Source organism: Diabrotica virgifera, chromosome 7, assembly GCF_917563875.1.
Source record: "Diabrotica virgifera virgifera chromosome 7, PGI_DIABVI_V3a".
NCBI lineage: Eukaryota > Metazoa > Arthropoda > Insecta > Coleoptera > Chrysomelidae > Diabrotica > Diabrotica virgifera.
This window is the reverse complement of record NC_065449.1, coordinates 83,525,180-83,545,551: the sequence shown is the minus strand read 5'-3', so window position 1 is coordinate 83,545,551 and position 20,372 is coordinate 83,525,180.

Genomic DNA, 20,372 nt, shown 5'->3' with positions numbered 1-20,372 from the left:
GCTCCGGGGGTAGGTTCTGATGGAGTAGTCGTGTTCAGCAATCCCAGAAACCCCCCCCCCCCCATAACAAAATCTGTCTTAATATGCTTATTTTCACTTTTTTTGCACACCCATTTTTTATAGTAGACTTTTTTCCTCATATCGTCATGAACACAATGCAAAAAGTTGTAAGTCTCTAAGGTTAGGTTCACTACGGAGACCATCGCATGGTATCCTAGCCTAGAGCATAGTATCCTACTCTTCATATTCGTGAATTCTGGCATTCAAAATAATGCATTTATTTTACATAGCGATCGATAATATTATAGTTTCGATCGCCAGGTAAAATAAATGCATTTTATATGCGAGAATTGACGAATATGAAGAGTTGGATACTATGCTCTAGGCTAGTAGTAAACGTAACCTAAGATGTTTTTAGTGCTAAATACCCTGGTCTATTTAATCATGTCAAGACTCTTACAATACGACTGCAATATTTTGCAAAAAGAAATTAATTTTGGTCCCTATTTGGTCTTTCTTAATTCCCTCTATATCTACGTATATAATCCAAGATTTGCTTATTAAAATTTGAAAATGTGGTCTTAAGTTATCTAGCACTAGAATAAAGTAATTGTCTGTGAAGTATGTTGTGGGAAAACAGTGCTGACTAATGTATCGTCGTTCTATCATGCTATATTCAATAAAAACGAGTTTCGTACGACCTTTCATCGATATTTCGGCTTTAACCTTAGCGCTCGTTCATGAAGAAAACTCAAATTACATGCTTGGATTGGATTGTAAGAAAAGGCTTTCAAAAGAGCTTTCTACAAAATACTGAGGCTAGAGGAAGATAAAATCATCATGGAATATGATAATACAGAAACTAGCATAGCTGAATTCACTGCAGTTAATACGCACCGCTAATAAGTTTGAAGAAATTGATGAAACCGAGGTTGAGACGTGGACACAGTGTGGCAAAGATCAGCCAGATTATCAGCTTCTTAGCATTGACGAACTTTTTAACTGTTTTCGAATCAGCTTGGTGCATCACAACTTGATTCATTTGAAAGTGAGAGTCAAGATAAAAAAACTGATAAGGTGGTATCAATCCAAGGAGTAACTATACCCAGAAGGCTGAGGGAGCTGTTCAAGATGGGGAAAATTAAGCAGAATCAGCACATAATCATAACAGACTTATTTACTGGACATGCGCTAGTCAAGATACACCTGCAGACAATAAGTCTGCTTCATGGAGACGCCAGCTTCAGCATATGTCTCCGAGAACATGAAAAAATCAACCGAATTTTGCTTGATTACGAGACAGTAGGTCTCAAGTGGCAAACATTTTTTGGAACAACCAAGTGACTCCAAAAATAACTGGTACCCATTAAAAAACCTGTAAGAGCTGGTACAAGGTTCTGGAGGCCGAAAATGGTTTTCATAAACAAGAAGAATATGTACAAATAAACTAATTGGCTGTAGTATGACAAGTTTATAATAGAGGGCTTTAGCAAAAAAAGTTAAATTACAGTATGCGGCAAAATAAACAGTGCTGAAGTTCGTATGCCTCAAAATTGTATGTGTCAGGCGCCGAAACTTACTGACTGGTTTCTGAACGTCGTTATAACGTATGTGAATGTCGTGATAATGTTAGGTGCTTCAAAATGGTTCTCAGTTTTACAGAAAAAAAATTTTATGGTAGACTACTATTTTCGGTCATACGGAAAAGTCACGAAAACGGTCTAAGCTTAAAATCAACAATGGTTTCAGCAGGACGGAACTACCTGTCGCACTACCAGGGAGTATCTCGCGGATACTGCGCGATTTTGGGAGTTGCCACTCACCAGAACTAACGCCACCTGATGCATACACATAAGGAATGCTTAAGGAGTCAGATAGATCCACCGTCTGCCATTTCGGAATTGCGGACTAGAATTAAAGATTTCTTCGTGCCAGAGGCAGTGGCGGATCTAGAAATTTGCCTTGGGAGGGGAAATTTGCCTTAGGGGAGAACTTCCTATGAAAAACCAACCAAAAGATATAAAAAAGAAAAACTTAGATTACATAAAAGACATAAATAATAACTTATAGGTATTCAGTTCCTTTAATGTTCCTAACTAGTTTGTTTATTGGGTTGAATTTGTCTTTTTGTGGTTTCGGTTTCATGTCAGCTAATATATTTTATGTTTGAACATTTTTTTATTTAATTTTGACCTTGTTAGGGGGGGGGGAATTTCCTCATTTTCCCTCCCCATAGATCTGCCACTGACCAGAGGGCATCTTTAACATCTGTTTTATCGGAAACGTGCGTCGTCGTGAATAATTTTTGTAAGGGTACATCATGTACCGGGTGGTGAATCGTCAAACGGGCCATAGGAAAATCAGTGGAAAATTCTAAATTGCTGACTTCCTGCTTCCCTAATTATTTTACACCAAAAGTATATTTATTAAAAAATTTGTTTAAAAAAAATAAAAAAAAAATCAAAAACTATTTGTAGGGAACTGAAATCTGTATTAAAAAAAATGTTACATTTGTTCTACGAATTAAACATATTCCAACATTTTGCAAAAATATAAATACATTTGCCAGAGTATTATTGTCCAATCGTGAGAGATTTGACCTCTAAAAATCATACGAACAAGCTGAATTTTACTGAGCAAATCAGTCATCATTGATATTAAGAATATCAATTTTGGTACCCCAAAAAGATTCAAAAAAGTTTTCCATTCCTACCACCGGCTTCCCCCTCGATAAAATCGTAAAAAATGGCAAAAATCGCGGAATTTTTATTTATTTAACAGCTGTATAGAAGCTGACTTCATTTGCGACAAAATGCAAAAATTTGATACAAAATCTGCTCTTTTCACCTTTAAAACAATTTTGATTTTTGTCGATAGGACACTCCAATCAAAAGATATCGAATTTTTACCGTTAGTCCATTTTTTCACTGTTTTTGCTCTAAATTTTAAAGAACCGCTTGGATTGACATGAAATTTGGCATACGTATAGCTTACATGTCAAAGAAAAAAAGTGATATTGTGCCGATGTGTGCTTTTGCCCTGGGGTTGACTTTCACCCTCTCTTGGGGGTGAAAAAATATATGTCCAAAATAAGTCCGGAAATGGGTAAACTGACTAATGTTAAGTAACTTTTGTTCTATAGAGCTTTTTCGCTAAGTCAACACTTTTCGAGTTATTTGCGAGTGAATATGTTCATTTTTCAACAAAATAACCACATTTTTAGACGGTTTTTCGCAAATAAATCAAAAATTAAGTATTTTGTCGAAAACAATGTTTTTAGCAAAAATATAGTCTATAAGAAAGTAAAAAAAAATGGTGTACATCTTAGGTCTCTGGATCTCGCAGAAACAGAGTCTTAGCCAATGAAAAATAGATTCATATTCACCAAATTTCAAATAGAACATTTCGAAGTGAAATATCCAAAAAATTAAGCACTTTTTGGGAAAAACCATTTTAACTTTTTTAAAGTATTTGAAAAAGCTTTATTTCTGTTTTTACAAAATATTTCTAGCATTAAATTTAAGCAATTTACGCTCAAAATAAAATTGGTACATTTTGTTTTTGCAAAAAAAAATCGGGAAGATCACTCCCTAATTAGCAACTTAAATGAAATTAATCGTTACCGCTCCACAAATTATTTTACTTAAGTTGTGTTTATATGATCTGTAAGTTTTATCGATTCAAAGTGCTTATTTTTGAAAAAATTTGGTTTCAAAGTAAAATTTTTAAAAATTTAAATTTTGAAAAATATGCTTTTTTCAAAATGACTTTAAAATTGTTAGAGATACCAAAAATCTCGAAAAATAAAAAAAGTCAGATTTGCTTTTCTGAATATCATGTATTTTTTCGTTTTTCTGTTAGACAAAAATTGATTGAGATTTGGTGTTTCTAAATTTGCATACATTCGTAATCAGTGACTCGTTCAACCCCTTTTAACTACAACCCTTTCAATAATAAGGACTTTGAACCGATGAAACTTACAGATCATATAAACAATATATACACGAGTCAAGAAACTTGTGAAGTCGTAACGATTAAGTTCATTTAAGATACTAATTAGGGGTGTGATTTTTCTCGATTTTTTTACCAAAACCAAAAGGGACTAACTTTATTTTGAGCGTAACTTGTTTAATTTTGATGCTAATTTTTTTTTTATAAAACAAAAATGAAGCTTTTTTTAAACACTTTAAATAAGTTGTAATGAGTTTTCCCCGAAATGTGCTTCATTTTTGGTTATTTCACGTTAAAGTATTCCATTTGGAATTTGACGAATATGAACCTATTTTTCAATAGCTGTAACTCTGCTTCTACTAGGTTTAGAGACGTGATATATACACCATTTTTTTAAATTTTTTACAGGCTATATTTTTGCTAAGAATGTTTTTTCGACAAAGTACTTACTATTTGAGTTATTTGCGAAAAACCGTCTAAAAGCGTGGTTATTTTGTTGAAAAAAATGAACATATTCACGGCCAAATAACTCGAAAAGTATTGACTTAGTGAAGCAACTCTATAGAACAAAAGTTACTTAAAATTAGCCAGTTTATCCAGTCCTGACTTTCTTTGGACGAATATCCCCCTCTTGGGGGTGAAAACCACCCCCAGGGCAAAAGCACATATCGGCACGATATCAGTTTTTTTCTTTGACTTATTAGCTATGTGTATGCCAAATTTAGCCAAATAGAGCAGCTTTCCTAATCAATTTTTGCATTTTGTCGCAAATAAAGTCAGTTTCTTTACGGCTGTTAAATAAAAATTGCGCGATTTTTGCCATTTTTTATGATTTATCGATGATTTTTTAAATGAGAATAGGGGTCATGTAATAGCTCATTTGAAAGGGTATTCAATTCTATATTCATTAATATACCTAAATATTAATATAATTATGTATACATGGTGTCAAAAATTTTAAATTAAATTAATTGACACAAAAAGAAGAACGTACGTAATTTATTTAATTCTAAATACATTTTCCTGCTGTCAGAAAACAGAATATAATTTTATTTGAAAAATAAACGTTGATTTTCGCTTTAATGAAATGTTTAAACTGCAAAGAGGCAGGTGGGTGGCAGCTTTAGCATTGAACTTTACTTTACTTACTTTACTTAATCAGTAGACCCATTAGTACCTTTCGGTGTAGGGCCATTTATAATACAATTCATTAAATTACAATTCAATAAATTACAATATTTTACAATCTTCTGAATTGTCCTAGCTCTTAACGAACTTTCTCCATTCCTTCCTATTGGATGCCATCTGTGTTGCTTCCTGCCAAGTCTTACCCTTACTCTGCAGTATCTGCGAAATGTCACTGTTCCATTCTTTGATGGGCCTTCCTCTTCTATTCTTACCTATTGGTTTGGCTTCCCACACTCTTTTCACTTGTCTATCATTGTCCATCCGGGTTAGATGTCCGAACCATGCCAATTTTTTCTTCTTGATTGAGTCGAGTATCGGCTTGATTTTGAGTCTTTCTCTTATTTCTTCATTTCTGATTCTATCTGTTCTTTTTACTCCTATCGTTCTTCTGAGGTATTTCATCTCTGCTGCCTGTATTCTGCTCTGGTGTCTTTTGTTTAATATCCAATTTTCTGCTCCATATGTCACCGTAGGTCTATATATTGTTTTGTATATTGTCATCTTGGTCTTTGTTGATATTTCTTTGTTATTAAGGAATCCTCTATTTAGTGCTTGGAATAGTTTTCCTGTGTTTTCCATTCTGTTGTTAAGATCGTCCTCTATGTCTCCTTTGTTGTTGATTACTGTTCCTAAGTATTTGTATGAATTTGTCTGTATTAATTGATGTTGGTCTATCATTATTTCTATTTGATCTTCCGTCCCTTGTTTCCTTGATATTTTCATTATCTGAGTCTTCTCTTTGTTTACGTTTAAGTTGTATTTGCTTGCTTCTAGGTTCCATTTCTCTAAGTTGTATTTCAGTTTTTCTGCTGTTTCCGCAATTAATACTATGTCGTCTGCAAATATACACATCTCAGCGTTTATCATTTGCATTCTGTTCCAACCGATGCAGTATTTCTTGAAAGTTTTCTTACCTTTCACTATCTCATCTATTACATTTATGAATAGCACTGGGCTGAGACTTCCCCCTTGTCTAACTCCTTGAGTTGTTTCAAATGGTTCTGACTGTATATTTAACATTCTTACTGTATTTGTTGTTTTCATGTATATACTCTTTGTTGCTTCTATCAGTTCTTCGCTTACTTCCTTCTTCTTTAGGCTTTCCCATATATCTTTTCTTTTGACTGAGTCGAAGGCTTTTTCCATGTCTATAAAGCTCAGGTATATTTCTCTATTTTTCTTTAATGCTTTTTCTATTACTTGTTGCATGGTAAATATATGGTCTTGTGTGTTGTGTCCTTTCCTGAATCCACTTTGTACGTCCTCTAATTTATGTTCTATTTCTTTTCTGATTTTCCTTTCTATTATGGTTTCGTATACTTTTGCTGCTACACATAGTAGTGATATACCTCTATAGTTCTTACAGTCTCTTGTGTTTCCTTTTTTGTATATAGGTATAATTACTGCATTTGTCCATTCTCTGGGTATTACTTTTCTCTTCCATATTAGGTTATATATGTATAACAATTTTTCTTTTGCTTTTATTCCTATATATTTCATCATTTCTGGTGCTACTTCATCGCTTCCTGGTGCTTTTCCAATCTTTATCTTTCTTATTGCTTCTTCTAGTTCTTCTTTTTCTATAGTTTCTGGATTTTCCGTGTTTCTTATGGATACTCTCTTTATGTGGCTTTCCTTCTCCATTGTGTTCACTTGATTTCCATTCAGTAACAGCTGGAAATGTTCCCTCCATCTTTCCATTATTGTTTTATCGTCATTTATTATTATTCCTTCCTTGTTCATTATTTGTTTCAGTTTCGTTTCTTTGTTGCTTCTTAGGTTTTTCAGTGTTCTATAAAATAATTTTACGTTTTCTGTGCTGTTTTCTTCCATTTTTTCTCCGAATTTTTCCCAACTTTTCTTTTTCTCTTTCCTAACTATCTCTTTAACTTTTGTTCTTTTTCTCTTATAATTTTCATATTTTTGTTGTGTTTTGTCTTGTATGTATTCTTTCCATAATTTCTTCTTTTATTTTATTTCTCTTTTCACTTCATCGTTCCACCAAGACGTTCGTTTCCCTCTGTTGTTATTTCTTGTGGTTCCACATATTGATTTAGCTGTTTTTATCATCGCATTTTTAAATTTTCCCCATTCTTCTTCTATTGTTTCTGTTATTATATGTTCATTGTCTATTTCTTTCTCTAGCCCTTCTGTGTATCTTATTTTCGTTGTTTCTTCCCTTAGTTTATAAATTTTTATTATTTCTTTGTGTTCTCTGTTTATGTTCTCATTTCTTTTTATTTCTTTTCTTTTGCTTTTGAATGTGGTTTCTAGTAGATAGTGGTCACTACCAATTTCATAACTCCTTTTCACCCTTACGTCTCTTATCCAGTTCTTCTCTGTTTTTTGCACTATAGTATAGTCTATAATTGATTGTTCGTCTCTTGATTTGACTTCTCTTGTGATCTTGTGTATCCTTTTATGTTGGAAGTGTGTGTTCATAATCACCAGGTTATTGTCTAGACAGAATTCAAGTAGTAATTTTCCATTTTTGTTTATTTTTTCCTCCCCATACGGTCCGATGACATTGTTCCATTTTTCTGCTTCTTTCCCCACTCTACTGTTCATGTCTCCTGTGATCACCATTTTCTCTGTACAATCATTTATCACTTCTTGTAATTTGTCCCAGAACTCATTCTTTTCGTTTTTTGTTGCGTCTTCATCTGGTCCATAGCATATGATTAGGTTTGTATTGGTTTCCTCTGTATCCATATATATGTCTACTCTTAGTATACGTTCGTTGTAATATATCCAATTTTTTACTTTGTTGATACTATCCTTCTTAATCAGGCACGCTACTCCTGCCTGAGCTCTCTTCGTTTCTTCCACTCCACTGTATATTAGTAACATTCCGTTTTCTAATATTATTGATCCTCTTCCTTTTTTCTTTGTCTCTGTTATAGCTACTATTTCAATGTTCTTATCTCTAATTTCTTCCCCCAGTTCTATTTCTTTCCCATTTATACCTCTTACATTCCATGATGCCATTTTCAAAATTGTTCTGTTCTTTTCTATGTTTAAGTTGTACTTCAATTTGTTTTTCCTTACGTTTGTATTATTATCTTTAAATCTGGTCATGTCCCTGTTCTTTGCCTGTTTTGTTTCTCGGTCCTTCATTGTGTTTTCTACAGCTAGTTTTTTGAACAAGTTGGTTCTGTATTGTATGTTACTTTTTCTATCCGGCTTGTTTTTTGGTTCCATTTCCACTTAATGTCTTCAATAATTATGAATCCATATCCAATTTTTGTCCTTTTCCCATTAGTCTTTTCCTCTGCTGCTATCTTCCTAAGGTTTCTTTGTATTTCTATCTCTTTTAATGTTAGGTCACATTCTATATATACTCTATGTTGTTTATAGCTCATTAGTTTACCCTTGGCTTTCAGTATTTTCATTTTATCTTCGAATTTTTTACATTCTATAACACACATTGTTTCATTTATCTTTTGTACCCTATTTATTTCTGATTTTACTCCCATTTTTGCTTCTATGAAGTTCTCTATTTGCTCTGTTCCTATTGTGTCTAGTGGTAAGCCTCTCATTATTAGGTTATTTTTCTTCTTTTCTTTCTGACATGCTTCCAAGGTTATTTCTATTTTATCTATTTTTTGTTTCATCGTAGCCATTTCTTTCTTTAGATTTTCATTTTCTCTTATTATTTCTTTCATTTGCAATTTGTATTCATTATTTTCCTTCCTAATTTCTTTTAGTTCCTCAATCATATTACCCATTGTATTTTTTATATCTTCCAGGTCCTTGTTTTTCTTTTTGTTATCGCTTGCTAATTGTCTCATTAGTTCCATCATTTCGTTCTGGCTGCTGGTTTCATTCGTTGATGGTTTCGACCTGTCTGGTGTTCGGTTCACTTTTCTACTCCTGCTAAATATATCTGGCTCCTCTTTGCTTTTTCTTTTACCGTCCTCATTAATGCTATCATTACCATCCGCCATCTTTCTTCCTATTCAAATTATTAAAGTAGGTATGTATTTATAAATACAAATATTAAATCAAATTAAAACCTACTTGATTAAATCAAATTAATTAAATTTTTTACTTTAATTACAAAATATTTATATATTATTCAATTTTTTTTTACTTTAATTATAAAACTATTTAAATACCATTTAATATCTTATTTATTTATTTATATCAACTATTAATGTTCACTTGAATGAATTAGATTTATCAACAATGTCTTCTTCTTATCTTCAATATCTTCTTATTCTTCGATATCTTCTTATTCTTCAATATCTTCTTATTCTTCAATATCTTCTTGTTTTCGTTCAGAAAGCCGACTCTGTATTTTTCGATAGATAGATACCGAAGTACCTTAATTATAATTAAATCAATTTATTAGTAATTACCACTGCTGAAAGCAGCTTCGGCTAGTCCACCCATAGGACCTTGACTTCTTATCAGTGCCAAAAAACTTGACTATGACTGTAATTATTTTACTGTTAGTAGTTAAAATATAATTTTATTAAAACTAGGTTAGATTAATAATGTATGGATCTTACTTTCAATATTCTTTTTAAATTTACACTGTAAATTTCTTAACTCACTTATTTACACTTTGCAAATAATTTGGTGATTTTTCTGCTCGCAAAGCTTCCGTATTTGAAGTTTTTTTGCGGAGCGGATTTAAATCGACCTCACTGTCTCTTTACCAGGACCGGTTCACCTTTTTTTAGCATTGAATTTGAGCAAAAAACAATATATATTTGTGAAATAAACATTTTTTTCCTGTTTCCTGTCAACAGTAAAACGTATTTTGAATTAAATAAATTCCATACATCCTTATTTTTGCCTCAATTAAGCAATTTAATTAAAAAAACTTTTTTTTGGACACTCTGTATAAATAATTATGTTAATGTGTATATTACTGAATAGAGAATTGAATACCCTTTGAAATGAGATATCACATGACCCCTATTCTCATTTAAAAAATCATCGATTACGTCATCACGCCCAGAAGGATGACGTCACTAGTACGATATATATACCTACCAAAAAATCCTGATTTTAAAATAAAAATCGACCTATCTCGGGAATTTCTAATAGTATTGTTTATTAACTATTTTAAATGGGAATAGTAATTGTATATTTAGTAATAATAATAATAAAATATTATTGTTTATTTAGCTAATAATGAATTTATGCGTTACTTTATGGACCCACTGTATAAATAATCATAAACATTTCAATATTCAGTTCAGTACTGTTTATGTTGCCGCACTGTACTTTCACGTGTCTGTTTTATTTTAATTTTTCTTTAGAATATATGAACCAAATAATCTTATTTATTTGAGCAGTGCATTTTAAAATTTCCAATAAACCTTTAGATCAGCGATTCTCAATCTGTGGTACATGTACCACTGGTGGTACATTTCATTATTTGCGGTGGTACACAAAACACAAAAAAATTAAAATAGTAGTACTTAGTAACTCTTCATAATAAACTATAAAAATACAGGGTGTAACAAAAATACAGGTCATAAATTAAATCACATATTCCGGGACCAAAAATAGTTCGATTGAACGTAACTTAACTTAGTACAAATGGGCATATAAAAAAAGTTACAGCCTTTTGAAGTTTACAAAATAAAAATTGATTTTTTCCAATATATCGAAAACTATAATAATTATTATAGTTTATGGGGGTTTTGTTCCTTTAACCCCCCCCCCCAAACTTTTGTTTACGTTCCAATTAAATTATGATTGTGGTACCATTAGTTAAACACAATGTTTTTAAAACTTTTTGGCCTCTTAGTAATTTTTTGAAAAGCTAGATTTTCGAGATATTTTGAATATTTGTCAAATCCACCACATATTTGTATACTGTTAAGTACGATTATTATATAGAGACCCGATAATAATATGAAAATTTATTTATAAATTACAGATTGAGGTATATTTTTAACCACATTAAAAAAGAAGCCACATCTCGATAAAATACTAAGAGGCAAAAAAGTTTTAAGAACACTGTGTTCAACTAATGGTACCGCAATAATAGTTTTTAATTGGAACGTACACAAACATTTGGGGGGTTTTAAGGCACAAAACCTCCATAAAATTGTTATGTAAACATATTAAAAAAGAAGCCGCATCTCGATTAAAACTGGTTTATCGAAAAAATATTAAGAGGCAAAAAGTTTCAAAAACATTGTGTTTAACCAACGGTACCACAATAATAATTTATTTGGAACGTACATAAAAGTTTGGGGAAAACCCCAATAAAATTATTATGGGTGCACAAATTTCACTATAATTTCCTATAATTGCCACATGTCCATTTTCATTAAAAAATCTCCATTAGTTTTCGATATATCGGAAAAAATCGATTTTCATTTTGTAACTTCAGAGGGCTGTACCTTTTTTGGTGTGTATATTTGTACTAGGGTAAGTTAGGTTCAATCGAACTATTTTTGGTTCCAGAATATGTGATTTAATTTATGACCTGTATTTTTGTTACACCCTATATATGTGGTATCAAAAATAATAAAAAGAACTCTAGGTGGTACATGACTCAAAAAGTTTGAGAACCGCTGCTTTAGATCATTAACATTTTCCTTAAATGTCAGAGCATTAAGGCATCCTAAGGGGATTGCAGCAATCAATATTTATTTAATAAAACTTCAGACAATCATATTTTATTCATGGAATAACTTTTAACTTGGAAGAGAAATGGTTTAAAAAGTACTGGACAAGGTTTATTTGTCAACAACTTTTAAATTGATTGTTCCAGTAGTCTGGAAACTAAATAAGAAAATAATGAATTACATCCCCGGAGAAAAGTCGGAAGAAGGATGTGGGGTATGTCCGGATACGGAAAATGTTCATAAATATCGAAGATAGCGCGTCTAGGAAAACTAAAATATTAATGAAAAATTGGATGAGGAAAATCAACCTAGTAGTTCTTGAAATGACTGCTTAAAATATGTATAACATTTGTATCAAATAGGCTTTTACTTAAGAGCGTCGGCGCAAAATTTCGGACCAGTGCTTTTAAATGGATTCATTTTTTTCGAATCCTGAAAAACTAATAAATATTTTTGAAAAATTTAAACCCAGAATGAAAGATTACCGAGGGTCGAAAGTCCGTTAAAATAAACAGAAAGTTTCTTTTGAATAAAATATTTGAAATCAAAAACCACACTAAATTTTCTCTTCTTTTTCACTCCTGTAACTTATTAAAATAAACATTATAGAAGTTTTCAGGAACTTTCGGCCCTCGGTAATAATGTAATATTTCCATCTGCGTTAAAATTAAAAAAAAAATACTTAGTAGTTTTCTCATATTCGAAAAAATGAATGCATTTTTTTTTATTTAGCTAATGCCTCGACAACTAATGGCCATTGGCATGGTAGGTACGGTAATTTTGAACAGTTAGGTACCTAGTGTCATGTGTAGTGTGTGTGTTGAGTAAGTGTCTTGTTACTTTGCAAAGTCGACGTCATTGTCTTTGCAAAGAGACGCTAATTGTATCCAAACGTCTGCGGTCCCTCCGGTGAGTATCGATCCCACAAGGACAGAAACTATATTCATTTATTAATTTATAATAAATGAAAAATTTCTGACCCTGGTGAGATTCGAACCCACAACCTTTTGGATTTTTTCGATCCAAAGGCAGGCGCTCTTACCAATGAGCCACGGAGGGGGCTGAATGCATTTAAAAAGCATTGGCACACAATTTTGCGCCTATGCTCTTAGTGTGAGAATATGAAACAAAACACTATTTTTTTTATTTTACACTGGACTTTATTGGGATTAATCATCGTGAGATATATTAGTAAATATACATATTAGATATATAACTAAAGTTTTCGTAGAAACATTTCGAATTGCTTTATTCTATTACACCACAAATTATATTCAATAGTTATTTTTCTAACCAGTGCGGAAAGTGATACTTTCTCGCACGCGACTACCATTGTCAGGGCAAGCAGTCCAGTGCGGGAAAGACACTTTTCGCATGATATGATAATAACACTATTTTCTACGGCCGTACGTTTGGAAAAAAGCCACAACAAATTAATATCATTTTTTATTTACGAGTAAATACAACATACAAGAGTATGTAATACAAAATTGCAAATTTGAAATGCAAATTTAATCATTTGAAAAAACGAGAATGTCTTTTTATTGCTTGGTAATATTAAATGTAAACAAGCAATTCGTGGCATTTTGAAAATGTATTACTGCTGCAATCTGATCCTTGAGTAATTGTTCAATACGTTCTCTGCCAAGGTTGTCAAAACTAAATTTTCCATAAAATAAAATTGGTTTCTATAACGACGATTCAAAACCGTTGTTATTGTCTACTGATTTGACTTTTGAACAATATGTCAAAGTAATTCTATTTCAACGAATTTTCAGTAGTAATTGCACAAGAGCTCTAAAATTCTATATTAATTTTAGAGATCGAGTGCAATTTGTTGCGATTATTTCATGAATAAAACTGTTCAAAACCAAAATTTTATTGTAATTTATTTATGTAAGTACAAAATTAGTACAATTAAACACACAATTGTTATAAATATTTCACGGTTGAAAGTCATCACTTTTATAATTTTTAAAACATTAATTGTCATTAATGTCACTGAATGTATTTTTTCGTAGCAACGAAGGGCATCTGACGTAATATACTTGACGACGGGAAATTATCAAAAATTATCAATTTAATTTAGATTTCTGTAGCTTTCTATTGGTCAGAATCTCCTATGAATGAAATAATCAGTAGTAATTGCACAAGAGCTCTAAAATTATCGAATTTTTCCCGAGTGACACTTTGACAGTTTTAATTTCACGACCCGAAGGGGAGTGAAATTATGTCAAAGTGTCACGAGGGCAAAAATTCGATAATAATTTTAGAGATCGAGTGCAATTTGTTGCGATTATTTAATGAATAAAACTGTTCAAAACCAAAATTTTATTGTAATTTATTTATGTAAGTACAAATTAGTACAATTAAACACACATAAATATTTGACGGTTGAAAGTAATCATTTTTATAATTTTTAAAACATTGTCATTAATGTCACTGAATGTATTTTTTTTTGTAGCAACGAAGGGCATTTGACGTAATATACTTGACGACGGGATATTATCAAAAATTATCAGTTTAATTTTTATTTCTGTAGCTTTCTATTGGTCAGAATCTCCTATGAATGAAATAATCAGTAGTAATTGCACAAGAGCTCTAAAATTATCGAATTTTTCCCGAGTGACACTTTGACAGTTTTAATTTCACGACCCGAAGGGGATTGAAATTATGTCAAAGTGTCACGAGGGCAAAAATTCGATATTAATTTTAGAGATCGAGTGCAATTTGTTGCGATTATTTCATAAATAAAACTGTTCAAAACCAAAATTTAATTGTAATTTATTTATGTAAGTACAAATTAGTACAATTAAACACACAGTTGTTATAAATATTTGACGGTTGAACGTCATCACTTTTATAATTTTTAAAACATTCATTGCCATTAATGTCACTGAATGTATTTTTTCGTAGCAACCAAGGGCATCTGACGTAATATACTTGACGACGGGACATTATCAAAAATTATCAGTTTAATTTTTATTTATGTAGCTTCTATTGGTCAGAATCTCCTATGAATGAAATAATCGCGTTAATTCCATTAAAACAAGAACACAGTAAGATAAGTTTGAAATAAATTAGTAAATAATATCTAAATATTAGTTTATTGCATGTATTATAATATAGGTCTGGATCACGCGTATGAAAAAAAAGTTGATTAATAGCAAGCTGGAAATTTGTTAATAGCTTAAGGGTGTCTAGTCGGACAAACTTTGATATATGGGAACACTGGAACAGGGGAAGTTTTAATTGTGGAACAGGTTAAAAATTTGGAACGGTCAGACCACGAAAACGGCACATGTATTTTGTCCGACAGAACAGACTTAAACTCTCCGAACAGAGATTAAATTCTCATGCAAAAATCAGACTGCTATTTATCACCAAATAGGCGTTTTAATGAGTGAAACATGTAGAATATGTGAAATGACACGAATTATGACAGGTGATAAATAGCAGTCTGATTTTTGCATGAGGGTTTAATCTCTGTTCGGAGAGTTTAAGTCTATTCTGTCGGACAAAATAAATGTGCCGTTTTCGTGGTCCGACCTTTCCAAATTTTTAAAATGTTCCTCAATTAAAACTGCCCCTGTTCCAGTGTTCAAAGTTTATCCAACTAGACACCCTTAAGCTATTACCAAATTTTCAGCTTGCTATTAATCAACTTTTTTTTCATACGCGGGATCCAGACCTAATATATTATAAAGCAATATCACAAGGTACCTTTTCTACTTTCCCTCACTTGTGCGGGAAAGTGCAACTTTCGAAGAAAATGCGTGCTGTCTTAGCACGGCCGTAGAAAAAAGACTGATATTATGTTTTTGAACACATCATCATCATCATCAATGGCGTTACACCTCTTCATGAGTCTGTGCCGCGTTTACTATTACCTTCCATACTTGTCGGTCCTGTGCCACTAATTCAAATTTGTCCCACTCCCATTTTCTCCAGATCGTCTTTGACTGCATCTTTCCACCTTTTTCAAGTCTTCTTCCGTCTGGCCTTTCCCAAAACACATTGTTTATAAGGCGATTGTGGATACTGCGAATCACATGCCCTGCCCATGCGAGTCTATTAGCCTTTATATATTTGACTAGATTTTCCTTTCCGAATAGGCGACTTTACCTCCTTATTGTATCTGTGCCTCAATTCGTTTGTCAATCTGTCTCTGCAAGAGCCATATATCCTTCGAAGGATTTTACGTTCCCACACCAGCAATTTATTTACCTCTCTTTTTTTCATGTTTCGCTTCCATACGCGACTGATGGTCGGATTATGGTCTTATAATATCTGGATTTTTGCACCTCGTGAAAGAAGTTTTGACTTCATTAGATGTTGTATTGCAAAGAAAGATCTGTTTCCTGTCGTTTCAACTTCTCGCTCTATTTTGTTGTCATTTGTGATTGTTGCTCGTAGATATTTAAATTCTTTAACCATTTCGAAATTATGATTGTTTATACAGTGGAACCTCGATTATCCGTCTCTCCATTAACCGTCACCTCTGTTAACTGTCAGGGCACATACAGACGTTGTATTGACTACATTAGCAAAAATTTTAATGAAAAAAAAAGTTAATTTGATTTGTGGTGAGGACACAAACGCCTATCCATTGCTGAGAGATAAAGAAATCGTTGAAATGGTAACAAAGGCGGGCCAAGCAGATTGAGAAACTGACACAGACTTGGAATTTGACTGTAGATATGTTGATGAACCTATTGTAACTGCAGGGCCCCCGCTACCATATGTGCAAAGTGTGCAATGTACACGGGCGCCACCCTTTAGGGGCCCCAAAATCCGGAGTTAAAAATTGCAAAAAAAATGAAGAAAAAAACAAAAATTAATTTTAAAATAAAAGTTGAGAAATTAAATAGGACTAGGTAAAAATATTAGTTAGAACAAAGGAGTAAAACAGAATACTTTTGCCATATAATTAGAGGACCTAAATACCATCTACTTTGCCTTATAATACAAGGAAAAGTGGAGGAAAAGAGAAGGATTGGTCGAAAGAAACTTTCATGTTTGCGTAATACTAGACAATGGTGTGGAACCACAGTAGAAAAATTATTTCGCGCAGCAGCCGATAGAGAAAGGTTTTAGGGACTTAGTAAACATGATGACGACCACGTCTGAATACGGACACGGCACCTAAAGAAGAAGAAGGTATACATCCACACGAAATTTTATTAGTACATCATCCAGTTACTGCCGATTCGTATGTGCGGGAAAATGTCAGAAGTCATGCATTTTAATTTATTTTATTATGGTTTTATTCTGTTTTTTTCATTTTGATATTTTAGTATGCAAATAACTCACGGTTTACGATGTGAATTTTAAAGGACCGTTTGTAGTTTGTATTAACATGAAATTTGGCATACAGATAGCTAACACGTCAAAGAAAAACAGTGTTTTGTGCCGATGTCTGCTTTTTGCCCTGGAGATGAATTTCACCCCTTCTCGGGGGTGAAAAAACATACGTTCAAAATATGTCCGAAATTGGATAAACTGACTTCCTAAGCAACTTTTGTCCTTATAGAGTTATTTCACAGTTTCAAAGTCAATACTTTATTAGAGCGTATATTTATAAGAGTTATTTATGAATGAATATGTTCATTCGCAAGAAACCCCGTTTTAGATAGTTTTTCGCAAATAACTCAAAAGGTAAGTATTTTGTCGAAAAAAATTATCTTAGAAAAATCTAGCTATATTTATGTATGTATGTATTTATGTAAGTCTGTAAACCCAGTAGAACCAGATTTGTAGCTAATGAAAAGTAGGTACTTAGGTCATTATTCGTCAAATTCCAAATCGAATATTTCAACGTGAAATAACCAAAAATTAAAGCACTTTTCGGGGAAAACTAATTACAACTTCTTTAAAGTGTTTAAAAAACCATGCTCAAAATAAAGGCTCCTTATTTTTTTGGTAAAACAAATCGTAAAACTTACTTCCTCTAATTAGCATCACAAATGAAATTAATCGTCACAGCTTTATCATTTACTTTATATGTATTATTTATATTTTATCATTTGTAAGTTTCATCGGTTCAAAGTGCTTATTTTTGAAAATATATTGTTTTAAAGCAAAATTTTTTTATAAAAAGAATTCCGTTTTTTTTTCAAGATAACTTAAAAAGTACTAGTGAAACCAAAAATTTCAAGCAGTAAAAAATGTAGGTTTTGCTTTTCTGAATATTTTGGAATTTTTGTTTTCCTGTAGGACAAAAATTTGTTAAGATATGGCTGTTCAAAATTTGCATAAACTCGTGATTAGTGGCTCGTTCAAGCCCTTTTAACCTATAAAACTTCAGATTAGGGGGCGATTTTCACGATTTTTTTTACAAAAAAAAAGAAGGGACCAACACTATTTTGAGCGTAACTTAGGTCCTTATTACTTATTTTGATGTTAGAAACTAAAAAAAAAAAACAAAAATAAAGTTTCTTTTAAACACGTTAAAAAAGTTGAGTTTTCCCCGATAAATTCTTTATTTTTGGTTATTTCACGTTGAAATATTCGATTTGTAATTTGACGAATAAGAACCTACTTTTCATTAGCTACAGCTCTGCTTCTACTGGGTTTACAGACTTCATACCCTACACCATTTTTTTTCACTTTTCTTTTAGCTGAGTTTTTGCCAAGAATATTTTTTTCGATAAAATACTTACTTTTTGAGTTATTTGCGAAAAACTGTCTAAAAACTTGTTTTTTTTTTTGTTGAAAAATGAATATATTTATTAGCAAATAACTCGAGAAGTATTGACTTAATGAAAAAACCCTAGAAAAAAAGTTGCTTAAAATTAATAGTTTTATCCAATTCCGGACTTTTTTGAACGTATGTCTTTTCGCTCCCGAGAAGGGGCAAAACTCACATCCAGGGCGAAAGCACACATCAGCACAATAGCACTTTTTTTCTTTGACATTATTAGCTATGTCTATACCAAATTTCATGTCAATCCAAGCGGTTCTTTAAAATTCGGAGGTTTTGCAATATTCGACCGTGGGTGAATGGACTATGAATATTACTTCTAAAAGTTCAATTTTTTGCTTTATTTTAAGCATTTACCTACCGTCAAAAAAATAAATAAAAAAACATGATCCAAAATAACTTAAGGGGCGCCAAAATTTTTCTTTTGCACACAGGCGCCTGTAACTCTTACGGGGGCCCTGTGTAACTGACAAATATTTGCGTACATAATCTAGAGAAGCTGCATCGCACATGCAATAATTAATCGAGTGGTATTCTCAACAAGAAGAAGCCAATAAAGTAGATTGCATGATCTTATGCCGATTAAGAAATTTAGCTGTCGCAAAATGTGAAGCAACAGTAAAATAAACAAACATTTCAGAATATTTTAAATTGATTCCATTGTACGAACACAAATCCCTCTTATATTGTCAAACAAAACATACAAATGAAATTTGAGAGTTGTACCATGAATTTTTAATTTTTTTTAATGTTCTGTTAACCGTCTTTTCGATTATTCGTCATACCCTTGGTCCGGTGCCCTGACGGATAATAGAGGTTCTACTGTAGTAATGTTTTACCTTATTCGTTGTCGTTCTTGTTTTGAGACGACCATGTGTTTTGTTTTGTCTTCATTTATTTTTAGACCGATGTTTGTTTAGTGCAGTTTCCTCAAAGCTCGAGAAAATATCCTTAACTTCTAATGTTGATTGTGCCACTGGTCACTATGGTCAAAAGTTGAAAGTATCACTACAGTGGTACTAGGTAATATAGTGGTATAGGAAATTAAATAATTTTACACACTTCAAAAATACTTTTCCTTTCCCATTTAAACCTTTGTTATACGCCTTTAAAATTTCATTTAAAATTGTTTTTAAAATCCCCTTTTCACGGTGAAACTTGAAGTTTCTATTGAAGTCGTGAATTTCCTAAACGTTTACTGTTTTTCGCAGATGTATATAAATATTTAATTTCATTTTATTAGAAACTGTCTTTGATATACATTCAATTTTATATTTGAATAAACTTCGAGCATGGTTAGTTCTAAAAACTCATCTGACTGCACATAAGAGGCACTTAAAAAGTTTACAACATTCCGGCGTATATATAAGTATACGTTTTTGAACATTTCCAGAAGCACTGAAAATTGAAAGCAAAACTCCCAAACGACACAACATCATTGGCTTTATTTGCCATCCCCTCTGCGATGTCGAGTGGAGAGAAAGAGAGAAGAGTGAGTTCAAAGTTTCATTTACCGTAAACTTATCGAATATTAAAACGATATTACGGACAAAATGAAAACGAACCTAGCGTCCGACCGCTTCGTAGCCAATATTAAGTGCGATCGTAGGCGCAGCAAAAATTAAAAAGGGGCCAGTTTTTACCATTCCATGTTTGTTGGATTTCAATCCTTATTTATATTTATCGTATGGCAATTACAACACATTTAGAACAAAATTACAAACACTTGTAATATAGGTATATGACAAACTTTAAATAGTTACAAAGAAACATCAAGTGTATTAATATAATCAGTTGACTCTGAAGTTGCAAACAGGAAGTCTTCAGGGCTGCCATTGTAGTATCTTGAGGGACACTCTTCAATAAAGTGGTCAATGGTTTGGTTCTCCCCACAGTCACATTGAGGAGAAGGGTTCTTTCCCCATTTATGTAGC